The sequence below is a fragment of the Helicoverpa armigera genome, chromosome 20, assembly GCF_030705265.1.
Source record: "Helicoverpa armigera isolate CAAS_96S chromosome 20, ASM3070526v1, whole genome shotgun sequence".
Taxonomy (NCBI): domain Eukaryota; kingdom Metazoa; phylum Arthropoda; class Insecta; order Lepidoptera; family Noctuidae; genus Helicoverpa; species Helicoverpa armigera.
Window position 1 is genome coordinate 2742576 of NC_087139.1, and position 23493 is coordinate 2766068.

At 36.7% G+C, this 23493-nt stretch overlaps 1 protein-coding gene across 2 annotated transcripts in view; it reads right to left on the reverse strand.

Moving 5' to 3' along the window:
- Window positions 1-22730, reverse strand: part of LOC110382892 (extracellular matrix protein A) — a 64142-nt gene extending 41412 nt beyond the window's left edge. For both annotated transcript variants that reach the window (XM_064039734.1, XM_064039733.1), the window contains exon 1: window positions 22532-22730. The gene's annotated coding sequence lies outside the window, so the exon portion shown is untranslated. The remainder of the gene's footprint in view (window positions 1-22531) is intronic.
- Between the last annotated feature and the right edge of the window lie 763 nt (window positions 22731-23493).

Here is a 23493-nt window from a genome sequence, read left to right on the forward strand (position 1 = left end):
CCAACAGAGACTGGGGTGGGCTGAACATGGACATTTGACATAATTTTCGTCTTGTCCATGTTCATTTTCAGGCCCCCGTTGTGAAACTCGGTCGAGGCCCTCGAGCATCATACTGAGTTCCTCCATCGACTTTGCCATGACTACGATGTCGTCGGCAAACCGAAGGTGAGTGATGTATTCGCCGTTGATGTTGATGCCAAGTCCTTGCCATTCCAGGAGCTTGAAGGCGTCTTCCATTGCTGCGGTAAACAGTTTCGGGGAGATTACGTCCCCCTGTCTTACACCTCTTCTCAATGGAATCGGCTTCGTGCTATGCTCCTGTACTCGGACCGACATGGTAGCGTTATTATACAAACACTTCAACACCTCGATGTACCGATAGTCAATATGGCATCGTTGGAGTGACTCAAGTACCGCCCATGTTTCCACCGAATCGAAGGCTTTCTCATAGTCCACAAACGCTAAGCATAATGGCAAGTTATACTCCTCGGTCTTCTGTATAACTTGCCGCAGCGTATGGATGTGGTCTATGGTACTAAAGCCTCTTCGGAAACCGGCTTGTTCGGGAGGCTGGAAGTCATCAAGCCTGTGCTCGAGACGGTTCGTGATAATCCTTGAAAACAGCTTATAAACTTGGCTTAGAAGTGTGATGGGTCTGTAGTTCTTCAATAGGCTGTTGTCACCTTTTTTGAAGAACAACACCACCACACCCCTGCTCCATGCTTCAGGCGTTTTGCCCTCGGACAGGACGGAGTTAAAGAGCTTCTGGAGGACTTTAAGTGCCGGTGTTCCACCCGCTCTCAGAAGCTCTGAAGTGATTCCGTCCTCACCCGGCGCCTTGTTGTTCTTAAGCTGCTTCAGGGCCATCCTAATCTCGTACAGACTGATGTCCGGGATATCTTCGGTATAATGTCGGGACAGCTTGGCTCTTGGATCTCCTGCCAAGCTGTCAACGGACTTTGCGACCGAAGTGTATAACTGTCCATAGAACCTCTCGATCTCGCCTAAAACCTCTGCCTTGGTCGACGCTATGCTGCCATCCTCCCGTTTCAGCTTAGTCAACTGGCTTTGCCCAATAGACTTGTCCTTTGCGAACACTTTGGAGCCTTGGTTTCGCTGTATGGTCTCTTTAACACGATTCGTATTAAAGAGACGCAGATCGTGTCGCAAGGACTTGGATATTCGTCTATTGAGCTGCCTATATGACTTCGCATCATGGGAAGACTGCAACTGTAGCAAGCGTCGTTCAGCCATGAGGTTTAAGGTTTGCTCGGTTAGTTTTTGAGGTCTATTTTTACGGCAGGGTCTAAAAAACTTAGACCCTACCGTGCGGACAGTTTCCACTAGTCCGTCGTTGATCTCGTCCACTGACACTAAGTTCTCAAGGCAAGCAAAGCGATTAGAGAGCTCGAGTTGAAAGCTTTCCGGGTTTTGAATATGGGACCGAGTAGGTCGGAGCGTAGACTTCATCAGACTGGACCTTTCAAGTTAACATTGATATTCAGTGAGGCTCTTACGATTCGGTGATCGCTTCCGGTTTTTACCCTGTTGATCACAGAGACATCACTGAATATCCGTCTCTTGTCGGTCATGAAGAAGTCTATCTCGTTTCTCGTGAAACCATCGGGACTCAACCAGGTCCATTTCCTGTGAGGCGGCTTCTGGAAGAAAGAGTTCATCATGAAGAGTTCCTCTTTCTCCAGAAAGTCAGCCAGCCTCTGTCCCCTAGGGTTCCGTTGCCCATATCCAAATTGCCCCACTCTCAACTCATCACCGCTTTTCTTGCCCAACCTAGCGTTAAAATCCCCCATAACAACAGTGAAGTGGGTTTTGGAACTATGTATGGCCCTACTTACGTCCTCATACATAGTCTCCACCTCATCATCGGAGTGCGACGAGGTCGGTGCGTATACCTGAATGACCTTCAGCGAATATCTTTCGGATATTCTGAGTATTAGGTATATCACCCTGTTCGACACACTGTCGATGGTTGTTATGTTGTTTACGAGGGACTTGTGAACGAGAAACCCGACACCACCTTGGGACTTTTGGTCGCCCTCCCGGTAGTAGAGCAAGTTACCAGACTTCAGGGTTACGGTGTCCTCTCCCTCTCTACGGACTTCGCATAACCCTATAATGTCCCAATGTAACTTGCTCAACTCCTCTTCCAGCTCGCAGATCTTTTCGTCAGTCCTCAATGTGCGTATGTTGTGTGTTACCAGGGCCAGTCGTCGTGGGGGTGGGTAGCCGGATCTCTTCCGGAGATTCTTAGCACCCCCTGCTCCGCCGTTACCTTGACCGCTACCCGCGCCAGGGATAGCGGAGCTGCCGGGGACTGGGGGCCTGGTTTCTGTGCTTCTCATTGGGGGGTAATTGCCTTTAATCGCCACGCTTGGCAGGCGGGTTGGCGATCGCAGTGAGGGTATGCAGTACACGGAGGACGCTGCTGCCCGACCTCCGGTTTGTCCCTTAGTCGCCTCTTACGACACCCACGGGATGATTTGGGGGGAGCGCAATTCTAAGCCGGCGTCCCACGGCAGTTATAGTAGGTAACGAAGAATATTACAGGCAACTTTCGTCCGGAAGCGCGAAATAGTTCTCACGTGACGATCGAAATCGCGAGTGGAAGTACGAATCCAATTAAATATTATTATTTATTAGTTTATTCTTCCTGCAATCAAAAACTGCAAACATATATGTATGACTAGTTGGTTTCCGCGGTTTCACCCGCGTGCCGAAGGAACCACTGCACACTGGGATAAAATATCCAACGGTGAATGAATTTTTCAAATCAGTTCAGTAGTTTCGGAGACTTTAGGGTACAAACAAAAAAAAATCCTCTATATTATGTATTCCTAGTAAAGATTTATTATTCCTACAATGAAAAACTGCAAATATTTACGTACAAACATAAGCCTACAAGTTACCCCACATTTGTCTAAACAAGCTTAAAATACACGAGGCATTGGTGCGCGAATCTGCCCCGTTTACACTCCACTGACGACGTGACAATACACTGGTTTGATTAGTCCAACAACAACTTAATTACAACTGTTGTTTAGGAGATTACTCATTATGAATGACAATGTGCTTTGAATTTTAAATGTCAATTGTTTGTAGAAAAGGTTTAATTGGGAAAATGGATAATGATGTTTATTGGGTTATGTTTGTAGCTCTCTTTCGGAAGGTTTTACTCATTTGAGTCCTTACTAATGCTACAAATGTGAAAATAACTCTGTTTATCAGACGTCCTTGCGCCAAAACTACTGAAACAATTCAAATGAAAGTTGGTACACAGATATCATAGGGCTTGAGAAAGAGCATAGACTACGTACTTATGTTATCTCTTAACGGGAGGTAAGTCATTTCCAGAGGACTCGAATGGAACCGTGGAGCTATAGTTTATATAAAATAGACTTAACGTTAGGCTTGTGCCTAACAAAAAGCCTCCTTTCAGACAGAGAAGGATTGAGTAAAACTATTATACAATTCTTGCATTTACTGCAAACACTTAACTTTGTTCAAAAAGGATTAACCGACTAAAGTTAGCGTTTCACTAGCATTGAGTTACACGCTGCAAGGTCACCGGTATTTGGCTCATTTTTCAAACGCACACAACTAAAACACAGTTCGATACACACTATATTTATAAACTCACACACACATGTAACTACCACTACACTTTCCTTTGTTATGCTAGGTTATGCTCTACGATGACTGGCAAAATGAAAACCAGTCAATTTACCCCGATTTCATAGTCGTAAAAGTAATGCAACTACAGAATATACCTACCTAATACAATGCTTGTTTATTTTCATTGCTACACGAAAACTTTTCTCATTACAGTTCATGCGCCTTGTCATAAAAAAAAAACAATAAAATAATAAACTTTATTATCTAATTTCGACTTATTTGAAGAAACAATCTAATTTCATTTTGGATCAAAAGTCATTTTTCAATAAACGTTATGAACTTTTCGTTCTCTTTATGAAAAAACAAGATGGCGTAGGCGAATCATAATTTACGAATGTTTCCTTGCGAGTTACACGGCTTGCATAAATAATTGGCTTAACGTTCATTTATCCTTCATATTACAATGTACTTGCATTAATCAAGACAAGATGGGTATGATTGTGCTTCATGCTAAAAGGATGTAAGTGAAGATTTGAGGATTCGTATATAAATTGCTTTTGATTTTCAGGTTAGTTACATATTGAAGTTTGCTTGTACATGGTGTGTGAAGTTTGAATATTTGCTTTGAACAATGTTTGTACATAAGCACATACTTAGTCCTTTCTCTGTCACAATAGGGTAGTTTCCAGGGTCGAAATAATGAAATAATATTTAGTCCGCTTTTTAGATAATCAAAAAATATTGGATACGTATTTTTTCTTTTTTTAATTAAACATAAAATGACAAAGATAATACGCTTCAAAAATTAGGAGTGGGGGCCTTTTACGTCACAGTCTCCTGAAAATTGTAGCAACTTGTGACGTCACACTCAACTTTAACACGCTATATCTTAACAAGTTCTGATCCAATTTAAAAAAGAAAAAATACGTATCGCTTAATTTTGGACAATCTACAAGACGGACTAATTATTATTTTTTAGGAAACTACCCTATTCCTTAAATCATGATATAAGTACATAGAGGTAGACCTGTAGAGAAGGGCAAGTCCGCCATTGTACAGTATGTGCAAGAAGTATTAAATAAAGAAAAAAACATATTATAAAAACTAAAAACAAAAGTGTAGTAACACAAGTAAACAAGCTTTATCCACAGAGGAATTATTAAGAACACTCGCAACACAAATTCACGTTTGCAATACCCTCTCATTACCAGCCATCGATCGAACTTCACCTCCGAAATCCACATCGACAGGTTAATTAAACCGTTCAACAGGTTCCGAATAATTCCGGGATGTTCGCCCCGAAATCATCGGGGAATCGTAAACGAGTTCCAGGATTCCTCTGGCGGACATGCGTCTGATTAAAGCTGTGTAAAAACCTTGGAATGGTTAACCAACAGGAGTCGGCAAGAGCACATTTTTTTGTCCATAAATGTAGAAGCGCCAGGGCGAGGTTAAGCAACGAATAGTGGTGCTGTGTACCTCTATAAGTGACATACTCAATTTTACCTCATAAATTATTCTAATCTTTGTCTACTAATGTTCTAGAGGGTAAGTCGTTGAAATTCCAAAATAATAAACAAATAATGACAATACGAGCAGACCCGCTCTCGCACCTTTTGGAGGAGGAAAACACGTGTCGACGTGACGTGTCCGGTTTGTTCCATTTTCTAAGGTAAAACCCGTGCGGAGTTCCAAGTTGACTCTAGTTTCCAACGTCAAATGATTAAAGGTTGTTGCGAAACCGTCATAAAAGTTGGCATGTTATGAAAAATAAGCTTGGAAAACAGCGCTTTGTGGCCGTGGGAACGTATTTTTCGTTTCTGTTAATTATTTTGTATGAAGTTGGGACTGTTTGTTGTGTAAATAGGGAAGTTAAATGTGTGTTAATATTACATATAATTATGCCGGGTTTTCCCTAAAGGGTTGGGCAGAGGCATAGGGTTACACCGAGGTACCCTTTACACCTTTTATCGGTGGTTGTCTCTTGACAATCACTAGCTAATAGTATAAAATTGCACTTACAAAACATAATTAGAACATATTTTAGCTGACACTCTTAAAGAAGTATTCATCTCTTAACCGCTTTTAACAATAGTCTCGTTAGTATTCTCAAGCTGAGATAAATAGAAGAAACTAAGCACGTATTTCAGTTAAGATTTACTTCTATCTCAGTTGCACTATCGTCATTTCACAGTTGTGTGACAGAGATAGAACTTACTCTAGTTACGTCTCCAAACCTCAAAGTAAAACTTTCAGGCTTCGCCGGATTTTGAGATTCCTAAACGAAGAATTTGAAAACATTTTTAGAAGTGTAATTAAATTTTTCTGCGTCGGGATTTCTTGTGAATGTCTTCTTTGCAGATTTTGAAAATATTAAGGGTTACCTATATTTCAGAAAGGTGTGCTAAGTTTCTAGGAAATAGGAATTATTTTATTTCAAAGTTAATATGACAAAATAAAACAAAGGTTTAAGAGAGATTCATTTTCTGTCTAATGGGATTATGAACTTAGGTACGTATATATATTTTTTTACGAATGGGTAAGGTTTTCCCGGAAACCCACTTACTAATTTTCATTGCACTCGAACTGCGACAATTCATTTATCATGATATCACTTCGCAATCGCTCCGTAAAAACGATAACTAAAATTGAATGCGTAGGATTTTTGTACTTGATGAGTTAATTCGAGATGAAAACCAGGGCGAAAAGCTATTTTCATGGGTTATCCATATATTAGTTGGTATCAAAAATTCGCACAAAGGATAGAATGAATAAGTAGCTAAAATGTTTCCAAAGATTATTAAATGAAAGGAGCCAATGAACCTTTAAATTCGATTGGTTTCATCTGAAACTATTTCCACCAAATATCCAAATACCCATGAACACGCTCGTTCGGATAGAAACGGGAATCCCTTTATTATTTCAGTCATTTCAGGTCATTTATTTTAACTTCAAATATATGTAATACGATAGCATATAGGTATGTAAAGTTCATGCGATGCGAATATTTTAATGGAAACGCGCTTTCAATCAATCCAAATGAAGTCTTTTTGAGTATTTTAAAATGAACGCAAAGTTTCCGAGCTTACAAATTACTCATTTATTTGGACATTCTGATATATTAATCAATGGGGAGTTTTTTTACGCACTTTTTAGTATAATTTTAAGTATTGTATTTTTAATGTAAATATAGGCGTAGTTTTAGTTATTAAAAAAATATGTTTATGATGAGTAAAAATCCTCTATGGTTGGTAAATGGTTTTGTGAAATTTTTATGTACATTTGTGACGATATAATGGCGTCTTACCTTGATAGTGTCTACATAATGGAGCAAGGAGAATGGCCGATTGTTCGCAGAAAATTATTAATTGCCACAGCCTATTAAAGGTTTATGCGTTGGTGTACTTACAAAAGATAGTCTGTGGATCGCTTTCCACAACATTAGGCGGGCGAAAATGGATCGCATTTGAGTTCCTACTACACATAGTTATTATTTGTAGTTATGTGTTTTGTGTGCGTTTGGCGTTGAAATCAATGTTTGTTCGTAATTTTAGGATTAACATTAGTAGATTTGTGTGCAAAGAGAAATTCTGGCGCGGTTTTAGTTCCTAATTTATCACGAATTTCATGTGAATTTCGAATTACTTTTATGTCGTTTGTAACTATTACCGATTCCGTTAGTTATTGTTTATAAAATGTTATTAATAAAAAGAAATATTAAACAAGAAATTATTTCCTTTGATAAATCACACACGACCCAACTTCCCCCATAAGTACCCTTTTGTAAGAAATTTTCTGAGGACGCTTACAAAACTCCATGTAACTTTTAATTAAGGTCTAATTAGCAATAAATCTTAGTAACTGAGAGAGACTATTTGTGAACCCTTTTGCATCAGCAGTGTTCTTGCCAAAGATACCTTGGTCGACACTTAAACCGCATTTACCAAGTAATGGGTTCAATTTTAAGGTTTACGATGGGCCACGCCATTAATTGTTAATAGAGGTCACTGGGAGGCTGAATAATGGAGGAATTGTAATCTGGAGAAGTAATGAATGACCTTAACTTGAGACATTTTTGGTCGGAAGTATGTATTTGAACTTTTCGCGTAAGTGACTAAGTTGTAATTGTGTAAATAGTTTCAATACGTTTTTGGAACAGTTTACAGCATCTTATAAATAGTTATGACAGCAGTAAAAGAGTTTTTGAAAGAATCTTCCTCATTCCCAAATACGTATGTTGTTGTGAACAGTTAGGTAGGTGTACGAAAAAAACTAAAAACACATACAAGGGGCATAAGTAATTACTTAAATTCCACAAAACCCACGCAATAACAAAACCAAGGCGGAAATTCCATCGAAAAGTTTTGTGACAAGGCGGGATAGCGTCTTGAGTAAGTTTCCACGGCCATAATGTAGGCTTATACTGAGCAGTCACGCGATGGGCTCTCCAAGTAGTTCACATACAAGAAGCTTGTATAGCTGGCCTATGGTTGGAGATTTATTCTCCAACCATAGGCCAGCAGTAAAGAAGACTTGAGCATTTTTGACAGATTGTTGACAGCTGTCATGTCGTTGTTTTTAGAACACCTAAATCTTCCCTACATTGTGCCCTCCAGTCATATCAAACTCCTTGGTGAAATTATAGTTAGATAGTAAGGTAAAATGCAAAATAAAAATGGCAAGATTCCAGTCAAAGGTGTCCCACCAGTCATAATTGCTGAGATTAAAGCCGTGTGACACAGTTACAAAGCCCTCTCAAACTACGAGTATGTGAGAGTCATGTCACGGTATGTGTGTTATTAAAATTTGTACGAGGGCGAAGTTTTTGCGAATCGAATTTTATGTGGCTGTTTGAAAATGTTCGTGAAAAGTCAAGGGTTATTTGGTTCGCAATCTGCAGTCAAACTGCTTACTTGTTTAAATATTAAAATTGCAAAATGTTTGGTAAAGATTTCGTATTAGGTAGGTATGTGAGACTATACTGATTGTTTGGTAAAAAAACACTAATCGCAAGAACGAATGTAATAATTAGACAAAATATTGTTAGTTAAGTAGTTGCATTTTATTTGGTTTAGTAGTTTGAATCATTTCACAAACTGGATGACAATTTGTGTACTTATTTACCACTGCAAGTACTAGGCCAAATACCTAAGGATTTATAAAATCAAATGCAACGCAATGTATTCATTGTTTTGGCAAAACCACTAAAGCTATTCCATGTAACTTGGTACACAACTTAAACACGAACCTTGGAACCTCACAGCATACGATAGAATGCAAGTGTTAGAACTAAAAGTATGTAAGATAAGTAATAAAGCGATACACGTGTGCCACACTGCTAAGGTCACGGGCAAACGTCAATACACACAGGAACGTTGCCAATTTACTGTGACAACACTGTCACTATGGCTAAATAACTGACTATTGCCTTTCCCAAAGTCGACGTTAGGTACTGCCCAATTTCCTTTGCTAAAATACTCAGGTAATGCTACTTTTTGGGGTTCCGTAACCAAAGGGAAAAGCGGGTGCCTATTACTAAGACTTCGTCTGCCAACTGTCGTTTCGTCTGTCATCAAGCTGTATCCTAAGTACCGTGATAGTTAGGCAGCTGAAGCATGCATTGCATGTATTGCAAGCAAGCAGCAACAAATACTGAATATTAGAATAAACTAAATATTTCAGGGGGCTCCTATACAACAAACGTGATTTTTTAACGATAATGGAACGGAACCCTTCGATCTCAAGTCCGACTAGCACAAAAAATCGGCCATCGATTTTTTTGTGTTTTGGTAGAAAATGCTAGTTATCGTTGTTATTGGCGCCGTAAAAGTAATGTTTATCTGCTTCAGCCATTGCTTCAGCAGTTTTGAATTTCTACGTACTTACATTTAGTTTTTTCTATTTTAAGCAAAACATGCCATGTTTGAGTCCTACTACATTTTATTTATTTTAAACCTTATGTTGCAGCAAAGATAAACTTTGCCTTAAAGCTACTTTTTAATGGCGAGGTGAACTTTTATGTCAGCTTTTCTCTTGTATGATTAGGAATGCTTATTTTAAAGCCTTGTTATTTTTCAACAAAATTATGCATAAAGAATCTAGCTTAATTTTTGAAATATCACAAAGTTGTTTTTTTGCAATCTCATGCCGTATTTTTTAAATTGTAATTATGACAGATGAATTTTGAGCGCGAAACATGAATGACGTTTCTAGATTTCAAATTTCGAAGATAGAAAGTTGTGATGACAAAATGTGTAACGTGCCAGGTTTGCAACAAAACCGCGGCCATTTCGTGAATCAGATATAATTAACAGCAATAAATATAATTTCAATTACTGCTTACTCGTTTGAAGTATGCGGAGAAAGAAAAGAAACACCTCATTCCGTGCGCTCGTTCGCTCGTCCACTTTCATCGTAATAGACAATTGATTTTTACATCATTTGAGTAGAATAGGCGTGATGACAGGTTTAAAAAAATAGTGATTCTAATTAGTTCGCATTTTAGATTGGCAAAAAATATTAGACACGTATTTTCTTATTTTAACAAAACATTAAATATTACTAAGATATAACGCAACAAAGATTGAGACTGGCTTGTAACGTCACTTTTGTGTAAAATTTGAACTTAAGAGTGACGTAGGTACTTAACACAAAATTCAATCATGTTGTATTTTCGTTGTTATTTGCGTGTGTAAGAAAATAAAAAACACGTGCCTATTATTTTAGGATTACCTAAAAGACTAATTACTTTTTTTAATACACCATGCCTATTTTACGCTGCCAATCTGTCGTAACGGGTTAAGTCTTCGCTGTAAATCAATGGGTATTGCTTAATGGCAGCGCTGAAGCTGCTTGATGGTCAAATATCACGCGACATTCGCCTTCATCGATCGACTCTAATGAGTTTTTATTCTAACAGTCGTTTGTTAAGTAATTTAAAGTTTTTTAACACTTTTATGTGAAAGTCTCGTGATTTTGTGATGTGATTTTAATTTATATCGGCTCGGACATTGACCTTGTGTGGGATTATTGTTTGTTTGTTGGAATTTAAATTATTAGTGTTTTGTTTGCTTGTAATGTTCTCGCTAATCGTAATCAAAATATATGCAAGTACTGCCTAACTCAAAGTTATAATATAAGCATGCCATTTTACAGGGTATTTATGATAAACAGAGCAGCTTCTAAGAAATATCTAGAAATACAAAACTCAATATAAAGTTTGAAGCTTAGATTTATCTTTCAGTTTGCTTTACGTCTCTTCCTCTAAGTTGCAATGCGTTGGATTTGTTCAAACAAACTTTGAAGCTATTTTCTTGCTTGTTTTGTGAGTATTCATTTCATTCTTCATTCATTTACCTACTTAGGAAAGGTGTCAATGTAATTCACAAAGTAGGTGTACCTAGCTAGTTTAAATACTTATAAAAAAATACAGCAGAAAATATAGCTTTTCTAAGCTATATTTTCATAATGTATTTTGTATACTATATCTATTGCTCGGATACTAGAACAAATTCTTTTGTTCTATAAGTATCCGAGCAATAGTAATATTTAATTCGCTTCCTGTGCAAAACTACTTTCTGCAACCGACTAAAAGTAGACTTTATATTTATCAGACGTGTAATAGGCAATATGAATCACAAGTTTCACCAAATCTATAAGGGGAACAAACATCCATAAATACAAAATTTTGTTTATAGTGGTAACTAGAATGTACTTATTATACCTATATGAAGGTTTTATACAAACACGTAATTGTATTTCGTCTCAATATACTGCTGTACATGTATTGCACATATTGGAACAGCAGAATTGCGTAAGTAAATATATACCTACCTACGTATGTATACATAACTTCAAATACATTTCATTTCCAATCGCAATAAAGTCGGTGTGTGTAATATAGAATGGCGTAGCGTATGAATTCTGAACATCCGCGTTATATTTTCGGAAGTACTTTATTACAATCCTGAAAATGTACGCAACTTTAATATGTGTGAGATTACTTAGCCTTACCGTTATATTTCATATCATCTATAAGACTATAAATTTTATTAAAAATGTATTTCTACTAAAATTACACAAAAGAATTAAAGCTGAAAAGATTGTGCGCATGTTTGTTTGAACGTTCACGAAACATTAAACTGAGGAAGTATTGGACTGATTTCAAAAATTATTTCAGTGTTAGGTAGCCCGCATTTATCGAAGAAAGTCAGAAGAAAGTCCAAAGATACTTTTTATCCAGATGCACAGAGTTCCCAATTAAAGTTGGTATAGGTGCATAGTAAAAGGTTAAAAGTAACAAAACTCCATCAAAGGTGTTTAAACAATTAGGTAACTTTCCTAAACGCCTGTCGAAGCAATTGTTAAAGATACAAACTTTTAACAAGAACAAATTGGCAGTTAAGGCAATTTGCCGCTGAATCTTAAACAGTTTAAAACGGGCCTTTGATAAAGTTAACTTATTAACATCTTATTTAATTTCAAGTATACAGAAAATACTTAATGATTTAAAGTCAGCTACTAAGGGTACCAACCCGCATTGAGCAAGCGTGGTGATTAACGCTCAGTCCTTCTCCGTGTAAGAAGAGGCTTGTGCCCAGCACTGCAGTGGGACGATAAAAAGGCGGATGATGATGATGACGATTAAGGCTGTCATTGAACATCTTTGGCAGTCGTTACGGGTAGTCAGAAGCCGGTAAGTCTGACACCAGTCTAACTAAGGGGTATTGGGTTGCCCGGGTAACTCGGTTGGGGAGGTCAGACAGGGCAGTCGCTGTTTGCAAAGCACTGGTACTCAGCTACAACTGGTTAGACTGGAAGCCGATCCTAACATAGTTGGGAAAAAGGCTCGGAGGAGGAGGATGATGATGGTTAAGGTTGCAAGTTAAAGCACCAGCTCAAGAGCGGCATCAATTCCAAGATAAGTGAGTTCAAATCTGATTTTATGCTTTTAATTTTGTAATTCAATTCTCTTCCACAGGCCTTCCGCTTTTTATTTTTCTGGCTTTACAAACCCTGATATTTCTTAAATCCTTGTTTATTTACGCAACAGGTTTTATCAGATAATCAGAGCTTTGGATTGTCTGAGAAGCAAAAGATTAGTCCCAAGACAAAGTCTTTTATTTAGACAACATCTCTGGCTTTTTGCTTTGGCCTTGTGACCTAGTCGGCTTTTATTTTATTAATTTAAAAGCTCAGGCCAGAATATATGAATTTGTATAAAAAATATATAATTAAAGCATGGTTCAGTAGCCTTTTAGGCCTTGGTACACTTTCAGTTACACTTGAATTCTGTGACTATGAATATTGTAAGCAAGTTTAGTTTCAAAGCCAAAAAGAGTGCAATAGTGGCTTTGTTACACCTGATTAAATCTCTCAGCCCCATAGTTGAGTGGGTGTGACTCTAAACAGATTTCTCTCACAAACACAATACTACGTCCTAGGGCACACTGCAAACTTTTAGTCGGCCGATAGTTTGTTTGGGCTCATAAATCAGTATGAAGATGAATGGCAGTACTCACAAAACAAAGTTCAAGTAGTTAGCCGGTATCAGTCCGACTGAAAACTTTCATTGAATTCACAACTTTCTTTTAAAAATAATTTACCAAATACTGGGCCAACTGTCGGGCCACCCTTCAGTCTTGTAGTGTGCGGAAAGTACGCTTAGAAATCGATTAAAGACCTACCCTATTAATTAAGCCGAACGTTTGAGAATATTAAATTAAAGGATTGAATAACGCCTTGAAATCTTGCCAAGGACGGCTGTAGCCTTCGATCGACGTAGTTAAGATGTGTTTCAATCCTTCTTTAAATAGAAATTGGTAAATTAATCATTAAATTGTTGGTAATTTAACATGTGAGGGCTTAGCCGATTTTCTTAATTGCTTATACAAATGAAGAGGCTTATAAAGTAGGTACAAATTCATACATGTACGGTACCTATACAAAAATATATGTCTGTATGTAGAAAAGCTATTACGAATTGCACTCCTGAAATTCATGAACCTTTCGTTTATGAAAAAAAAACGTTATTTAATTTCAGTTTTCCAGTATTCAATAGTCGATTCAGTTTATTCGGAACTCGAGTATTCGAGTGCTTACCAAGGTTATTATTTTAACATTTATATGTGTGAATTTTTTACCCAAGGTACAGTCACCGTCAAAAGTTGGTGAACAAATTATAATTTTCAATAGTGTGTTGCAATGAAAAAGATCACAATTTCTTAGCAACTCAAAGGATAAAATTGACTTAACATCCTATACTTCGACGACACGGTGTTTAGCAGTTTTGTAATTTTAGATTTGTTCAGCTACTTTTGAAGCTGACTGTACCACAAAGTCAAAAGGATGAATTCTACCATAGTTAAATTATAAATGAAAATAGGACCTATTTGGACATAAATCAGTCATAATCTATGAAATCCCATTACCATAAACATTTTAAAATGTCATATAAGCATGCGGGTGTTATTTTTACAGCCTATAAATATTATCTCGAATTTAAAGACCGTATTAATGTTAAGATTTTATGATAAAACCGTAAATTTTCTCACTACACAGATTTATTAACAGCACAAAAATGTAATGCACTAGAGTGCATAAAATCCGAGACATCTTTACACCTTTATGTACTACTAGCTTCCGCCCGCGGCTTCGCCCGCGTAGGGTTCGGTTGTATCGCATTTCCAAGAGAATCTTCTAAAAAAACGAAAAACTATCCTTTGTTCTTTCTCAAGGTCAACTCTAACTCTGTACCAAATTTTATTAAAATCAATTCAGTGGTTTAGACGTGAAAGCATAACAGATAGACAGAGTTACTTTCGCATTTATAATATTAGTAGGGATTGTCAGCATAGTGTATTCATAACATGAGTGAAAATATAGTCGATATTGTAAGGTATAGGCTACTAGTAGTAGTTCTCACGACTGTGGGTAAAACCGCTGGAGGATGCTAGTAAAAAAATAAAACAACTCACATCAAGTGGCACAGAATTTTCTTCACAAAATTACAAATGCGTTATATTTTAGAACAAATTCATAAGTTCTACGTACGTTCTGTGATAAAACGAAATACAAATAAAACTTTGTTCTTTAGTTAGCAAAGTTCATTTCTAGTTCTCATAACAAAGAGTTTCATAACTGACCCTCATTCACGGCTCGCAAGTGTACTCTAAAAGCACCTTCCTGTGACGTCACCGAGGTGACAGTGTCATACACACTCACACACACACATACACATATAGACATACAGAGTGTCTTGTGTGCCCTGTCACTGCGACCAAGCCTTTGTGGCCGAGAGGTGCTTACAACGGAGAAAAAGGTTTTATTCGGAAAATCTGTACCTATGTTTTACTTGGAAATATGGGGTTTAAATATGTACTTACTAATGGATGTTTTATGCGGTACACTTAATTTAAATGATTTAGATAGATCTTGTAAAATGCCATTCTTCTTCTTGGCAAGTTGATAGAAAATAAACTTTAGTTTTGGAGAAACATTCTCGCAACTCACGCGGCGTCATACGGATAAAACAATTTTTTTGTTAAAGCGTAATGATTTAAGTAGATTTATCTTCAATTTGTGTTTTGGTAAGTATTTAATGGCTAGAAAACCTGAGAAAAAATAAGATTTCAAGAAGTCTCAAATATGTCCGACTGAAAAGTGTTCTAACAACATTCCCAACAGTAGGTAATTTGATACTGAAAGAGAATCACAATAAAGCCTAACCGATTGAAACCCGTCAGTTTCAGTATTTTAGTTTGAAATGGGCCGTCTATGCTAATATTATTACTTAAGCTGAACATTTTCTCTGCTAGTTTGTTTGTTTAAAAGTGCAAAAGTTAAACACAGGAACTGTTGGTCCGATTCGAAATAATATTTCAATCTTAGAATGCCAATTTTCCAAAGGATGCGTCTGTGTAACCACAGGCAGATGCTGGTATATTATAGGACTACTCAATCCTCTTAAGGATTACACTATCTTTTGGTGAAAACTGCCTCAAAACTCCTCCAACAGTTTTTGAGTTATCTAATTACGAATCAACGTACAGACGAGGCAGAGGAATTTATTTCATTATACATACAAATATTACCTACACATTACTTCGACTTATTAACCGCCTAACTTACACAATGATCGTATAGAATCTGGCAAGGTTTCAAAATGGCGGCCGGGACCGTGGGTTCGTCCCACGCGACCAAAACGGGACTACAATAGGACATAGCATTGTTATGCTGATCGTTTGTTTAACCACTCAGTTTAATAACTAACCACACGTTCTGAGATAAGTAGCTGTGTGTGCTGTCTTTGTTTTAGATTATACAAGTGTTTGTTTGTTGATGGGTGAGTCAATATCAGAATGGTGAGATTTGAGTGCTTCAATTAGGTCACTAGTTGTGTTATTTTATCTAACTATGTTGTCTGTACTTACAGATAGTTTTAACTCTGCTTGCCTGTTATTGACTTCTGTGTTGTTTTTAAATAGATTGTTCCTTTTAAATCCGTTAGAAGTCTTTATTTAATTAATGTTGGTCCTTCTGTTTTAATTACTTACTGTAAAACAGTTTGTTATAAAATTTCCTGAAAGTTATTTCCAGTCTTCCAAAAGACTCAAAAGTGAAAAACAAGTATCTATCAGGACTTGAAAACTTTCGCCATACATTGATGACATACAACCATCAATGTATAGGTAAGTAACATATCATTTAAAACAGCATTCAATAAATAACTAATCAGGGGATGATCAATTGACTTTCTATCCACCAAATTGTGTATGTCATTCAGCTGTTTACGTATCAAATACCTTTGTTGACACAACTGAAACCACTATAACATGAGTACATTGGAATTATTTATTATTCAATATTGTACAGGTACCATGACTTATACAAAATATCGGTGTTTGAATCCGAATTCCGGCGGTATGTTTACAATTAATTTGATAGCAGTTCCCGCCACCGACATACCTATTTGGTTTCAGTAAATACTAGGTTTTATTAACACTGTTTATATTCTTCAGTCACAAACAATATACGTAAACTAAATATTTATTTTTTTCTCCATTAATGAAAATGCGCCAACTCAGGAAGTGGCGTGTTAAAAGAAAAATGTTTATGAAAAGTGAACGAAGTTATTTTAGTGACAGAATTTTTAAGCTTTCTACTGCTTTTAAAGACTTAATTGGTTTGGAATTATTCATTTAGAAAAGCTTGTGTAACTTGCGTCATATTTTAAGTCATTGATAAAGACGTAAGAGTTTAGAGAAGAATAATATGAATACTAATAATATGAATACACCATTGCATAAACGTGACTTTGCAAAATATCAACCACACGTAAAACAACAATTAGTTAAACTGTCCATCACAGGAATCCAAATCTCCTTTAAAACAAAAGAAAAGCGAAGAGTCTTGACTTAAACAAAACACAACATAAGATTTACCTTACTTTCATATAAAAGGTATGATATCAACCCAAACATGATAGGTACACAGTTTACATAAATTCTATTCCTAAACAGTTGTGAATCTACGTAGGTACTAACGTTCGTACTAATGTCACTCACACACGCATTATGTGCTCGATGCACGCCCCTCAATCCTGACAGCACCCCGATAGTGCCGATAAAAGCTCGTCGATGCACATAATTGTGTGGGTGAATTTTTTACGAATGTAGCTTCACAACTGTTTAAAAGAGAATATATCTAACCTGTGCATGATATTTCTAACCCTGCCTCGCCTAGCTACGGACATGGGTACCTCGGTCCCCTGACGGGGCACTTTTCACCCCATTTGTGAACGAACAACCCTTCTAAGTTTTACTTACGTGGGTATTATAGTGCGATAAATTAAGATCCGATTTTTCTTTTCTTAGAATGGATAGAGATATTGCAAACGAGTAGATTTCTTTTTTAAGTCATTTTTGCTCAATGCAAATCTCCGTTTGAGATTGGAAATTATTGGAATTATTATTAGAAACTAATGAATGGTGATAATTAAAAGTTGTATTTTATGCTTTGCAAGAATTTCTACTTCGTCTTTTTAGTCATTATAAGTTGCTTTTATGATATGTCTTTCTCGGAAAAGCTGTGCACATTACATACGTTTGTTAATTAGAAATCAAGGTAGAGGACTATTTATTTAGATACTGAGAAATACAGACCGTTTATTAAACCGTGTTTTAGTATAGGTACCTAATACTGTTTGATAATAATTCTATTTATAAATAGAAGGCTGCTTAGTTACACATGAGTAATCGCCCAACAGACAAACAAAACATTGAGACGAGACATCTGTTTACATAGCCCAAATCAAAGCTGTAACTAAAAGTTAGTCACTACAAACAAAGAATCTTCATAACAAGGACATCTTAAGTCAAGCAAAAAAACAACAGCCTTACAATTTTCTAGTTTGAAGAACCCGTGAACTAGAAAGGGTGCAATGTGCGCTCGCGGCGTCCCATTGTAACACCCTTTCAACCCTTCACACAGATAAAAGAAAAACTCGGATTCAGGCGAAAAACAAAGTCAACAATGCCTTTGTATGTCCAACCAGTTTTACTTGACCTGTGACGAAAAATGGAACTATATGTCAATGTACAGAATTTGACGTACAGGTGACGTTTATCTTTGAAAGCAGCGCTTGTCCAAAAGGCCAATCTATTTTTGTCTCTGGTCTTGTTTGTCCATCACTGATATGTATCTCTGAATTAAAAAATGCTTGTTAAATGGCGGGTTTTGGCCGCAAAATTCATTTAAATACGTGAATAGAATTGAAAAGATTAAATGGTGGGGCACAATGAGTAATTTCAAGATATATGATGAAAACAGATACTTAGATGATAAATCACCAGATGATTGTAAAGGTACGTAGAAAGTTTCGTGTTGTTAAAGAGAAATTGCCAGGAAAGAAAACTGTCGGCGCAGTGATAAATTGAGGTAATGCTAGTTTCCTTTCCTAAGATATTATTTACGTCACTATTTTGACTTTGTATTTGATACAGACAAACTAAAATATAGGTACGTGTTGTTAAGAGATGAACCATAGAAGGAATGCACCATGTAACTATATCGATAAGTCGATAACCAAACCATAACCAGCTGTCAAATTGCCGATTTGACCAATTGACTGCAATTTGATAGATGAATGGATTTGATGCAACCTATCCTTGGTGCTGAGAACATTTAAGTCAATCTTGTTTCATCCTCAAAGGGTTCTCATAACTGCTGTTCTTAGCATTAGTTCCATATTTCGGCAATTAATCAATGCCAAAACATGCTAGCGAGTCCTAATAATTTCGGTCATATATCTAAGACAGAGACATATTCAAAGTTATTTGAAAGGGATAGAAGACAGAACTATAATTGAATTGTAGATAGTAAATAATATCGATACAGACTTGTCTCAGCTGTAGTTTTGGCATATACACGTAGCTTATAAGATGCTTCAAAATATTTACCTTTCATAGAGTAGAAAACACATTTCATTTAAAATTTTGGAGTTTCAAAAAGGTAAGAATTTTGAGCGTAACATAAGTTTAATGCATTTAACTTGGGTACCAACAAACGAGGATTTATGAAAAACCTCTTCAGTAATCACAACTATGAGTTGTTAGAACTTCTAAACAGTGTATCCCGATCATAATATAAGCTGTCACCGTTTGATTTCGTGTGACCAATTCTAAAGATTTGTCCAAAAGTGTCGTCACAAACGCAGCAAGTGACGTCACAAACCATGTTTGGCCCACAATATAGGTTAGTTACGGCTTTAACCTTATTTCCTTGGTTCAAATTTCCCCCCAAGGTGGCTGATTTACATGTTTCTTGTAAGGTTTCTTTAGCTTTGTGTAGGCTTACAACATAGTTTATCACAACATTTCAAATGTCTTCTTTATTTGTGAAAATATTTGAATCCGACTTACTGTATGTTGTAGATTTACAGCTTGTATTTTGAAATCCATAGCCAAATGGCTGTCGTGAATGGTATCGAAAATTCTATCGTAAAATTATTCATTGATAGATCTATCTTCTCGAGTGCTTCAATTAACCCAATCTAAATAGGAGGTCCCAATTCAAAATAACTAATTGAACTGTTGACCTCATTTCGAAATCTATACAGCTCGTCTTCGAATGTAAATGGGACTCTTTAATTAAATTTGGCAATAATAGTGCCTATAAAACTGAGATTGTCGATGGAAAAAAAATTGGATTGCTATTTTAGTGTAGGTTTCGCGCCAAAATGGCTCCGGCCAATTAAGGATAGGCAATTATACTAGTTGGCTGTGTTTACAATATTCTCGTGGCATACGGTGTAAAGTAATTAGCTATTGCGATAATTTGATCGGCTACGGCTAGTTCTAAACATAACGAAGTATATAGCAATATTTGTTAGTGTATTGCAGAACTTTAGTCTAGTTTGAACTAGTATTTTGTCTTCGGCTACTATTTTAGGATCTCTCTGAATTTTGTGACCTCAAAACTTAGAGTAATATTAAGCAAAAGGAAAATGGAAACCTATAATTCATGTCGCCTACGCCAAAAATAAATTAATTACCACAGTTAGACGAAAAATTCGATCGGCCATGAAAAGCATCTCGCACAATTTTGATAAAACGCAATTACGCAGAAACTCTATTAGACAGACCTATTTTATTTGTCCCACATAGGCTGTAATGTAAAGGCGAGATTTCACCGATGTGCAACAGTCTGACGCACAATGTACAAAACAAATGTTTTTTTTTTCTGATCTACTCACTCTAGCAAACAGTAGCAAATTGCAGGCCTACATTTAGAATATTTTGGCGAAATTACCGAAAGCACTTTCAGCTCCAGAATTTTTTGCACCAATCGTTTCAGCACCGGTGGATATTTAGCATTGGTGCCGTAAAAATGACAAAGAACTTATATAAATATGCGGGTGGAATCCCGCCTTAATCACACAGACTTATAAATGCGTTATTCGTTGGTACGAGGCTTCGTATAAACAAAAGAGAATCATAATTTAATTTCTTCTGATGCCATTATATTTCATGGCATCTCGTCAAATGTCCTTACTTGTATTGTGCTTGTTTATCATGTAAATGAGTGGGCACCATTCGTTCATTTGGTGCCTTAATGAAAATGATATCGTATGTTTTGTACCCATTTCGTTTCGCTTCTAAAATTATTTTCTGCATGATTGTACCAAATTAAATTATTTCAATAACCAATCCATTGGTGATTATTATATTACTACTGATGGGATTTTGATGTTAACTCTCTGTAAGTAATTTTAATTTAAGCAAAACAAAGATAAAATCCTAAAGTCGTCTTTTGAATATTTCTCATCAATTTCGTTTTAATTTAGAATTGTTTCTGATTCTCGTCCATGACATTTAATTTATTATAAATAGTTACAGGAAAAAGTAAAACGCTTACGCATTTCGCATATCTAACAAATTTCTTCAAGGTTTACCTAATATTATAAAAAGATATCTTGGTCCTGAAAATATCAAAGTTCATTTGATTTGTTGGCGTGATACAAATTCGGTTCCTTTATCAGTTTCGCAGATTCCTTGCCATTATTTTATCCTATTGAATGAACTGAATCAAAGAAGGTTTTATTTATAGCTATATTTCTTTTGGAGCTCAGTTTATGTAGGAATAAAGGTAGCATCATTCTTTTAGATAAAATCAATATGCTACTTCCATCTTTAAGTAGGTAGGTTATCTAGTTATGTGGTTGAAAGCAGTCCGAAATATATTTTTTGAAATATTGTTTCTGGTTGAATATTTAGTTTTCTTGTTTGAATAAATAATGTTATATCGATAAAGTTAATAGAGAATTTAGCCTTAGTAACTGGGTATTTAGTTATGTGTGGTTTAACTGAAATCAATGTTCTTTAGTAGATAGGCCCTAAATATTTAATGATACTTAATACTTGTAGCCGTATATTGAGATTGGCCTAGCTTGTGTTTTAGGACTTAAATGAAAAGTTTATTGTTGTATTGTTAACTGTTTTTTTTTTCTATAGACCTCTAGTTTCGGAAATATCACAAAAACGAGAAAAGTTTAGTTACATGTTATCTATGTCCAATTTGCATACTGTGAGCACAGTGCAGTGCCATTAGGCTGCAGCGCATTTAGTTGCATATTTTAATTAGCTAATTCATAATGAACTAATGGCCTAGTGTAACTTTACCAACTACAAAAAGCTGTACATTCAAAATTACTTTCTTCATGTTTGTAGCTATACAACCTACTTTCATTACATGAGTTGTCTATGTAGGTACTAGAAGATGTAGGTATCTGTAATCTATCAAATTCTGAGACCGAAGGATCGTATCTTGCGGTACTAGGCTGGAATTAATCGTAGCTACTTAATTACCTTTCTAAATTCATTATTGCTGAGAATTTCTCCCCACTGGAGTTTTTCGTGATCACGATATTCCCTAAATGATTAACGTCATGAATAATTCAAGTTATATCTTTATCAAGCCAAGGTATTATAGTTTGCATGCAAATTCGGTTGAATACAAATGGAACTTGAACAAAAGAAAAGTATTACTACAATAGCATTCACTGACAAAAATACAATAGAAAATGTCGAAAATAAATTTCATTCTCAGTTATTTGATGGACTAAACAATAAATAAGCAGGCATCAGACAAGCGTGACTCCATCGCGATAAAGTTGGCGCACACTATCTTACGCGGGCCACACGTCAAATTACTTTCACATTTTTTGCGATTTGCGTGAGTTACAATCGTAACCAAGTTATGCCCACAGAACAAAAAACCCTGTGGACCCATAAAATATCATCCAATAGCTCAATGGACGCGACGCTCATTCACAAAACAAACATAAACATTGGAGTCTCGCGTGCGAATCTAATAAACAATAAAACTGAATGGAACACACCTCCTAAAGTTAACGTATCGCTCCAGATTTGCTCGTGGGTATCCTTCGAATGGTAAAATCACTGCGTTCACTTTGTTTGGTCACTTGTAGCACTGTGACACTCGCGCCGATCGCTCTCGCCGAACCAAGTTTCGCTCGACGCGTATACTGTGTACGAACGCCCGACAAAGACTGATCGCGTGCTGGCGGAGCGAAGCGGCACCGGCGCTCGCCTTCTCGAATCAAGGCCATGCAAAACGCTGCTCCCATTTCCCCCCAGTGGAAAGTGTTCGTATCCGTGATCCGTGCCCCTTTCGGGCAGGTGTGGGAGAAAGCACCCAAAAAATTGATCGTTCTGACTCATTCGTTGAGATGATTCGCTTGTCTGCATCGCTCGATGGACATGCAGCCATGGAAAGTGAAACAACCGGTTTTGGAGGCGCCAAATCTGTTATCGAAAAAGAAAAAGTTCAAAGCGACGCGCCTCCGGCTGACGAGGTTGGGGCAACTTGAAGAGTATGCGATTAAATATGGAAGGATGCCTAAACGAGATTTCGGCGAAAACATGTTGAGGTGCCTTCCAATTGATTTTGGTGTCGTAAAAAAAATTCTTTATAGGTCCTATGTTGTGGGTGCCAATTTATCTTTCATCAAACATTTAATATTTAAGTTACTGGAACACGAAGAAGAAAAAACTCGACGTGCCAACGGAGAGCATCATAAATTATACGAAAGTGTAAATTAAAAGTTGGCAGCCACTCATAAACATGGCCGCTGCACCGGAATAGTTTTGACAAGTTCGTTTTATCTTGCTTGTGTTGTTAAAACTTAAGTAATATAAGCTAATTAATTTATACAGAAGAGAGATGGTCCGTTAGATGGAGTACAGTTGGCAGAATAAACTTTATTTGGCAAGAATGGAGTAGAAGTGGGGCAAAGCGCAATCAAAATTGCTCGTACGGCCGTCGTACTCAAAGAGATCA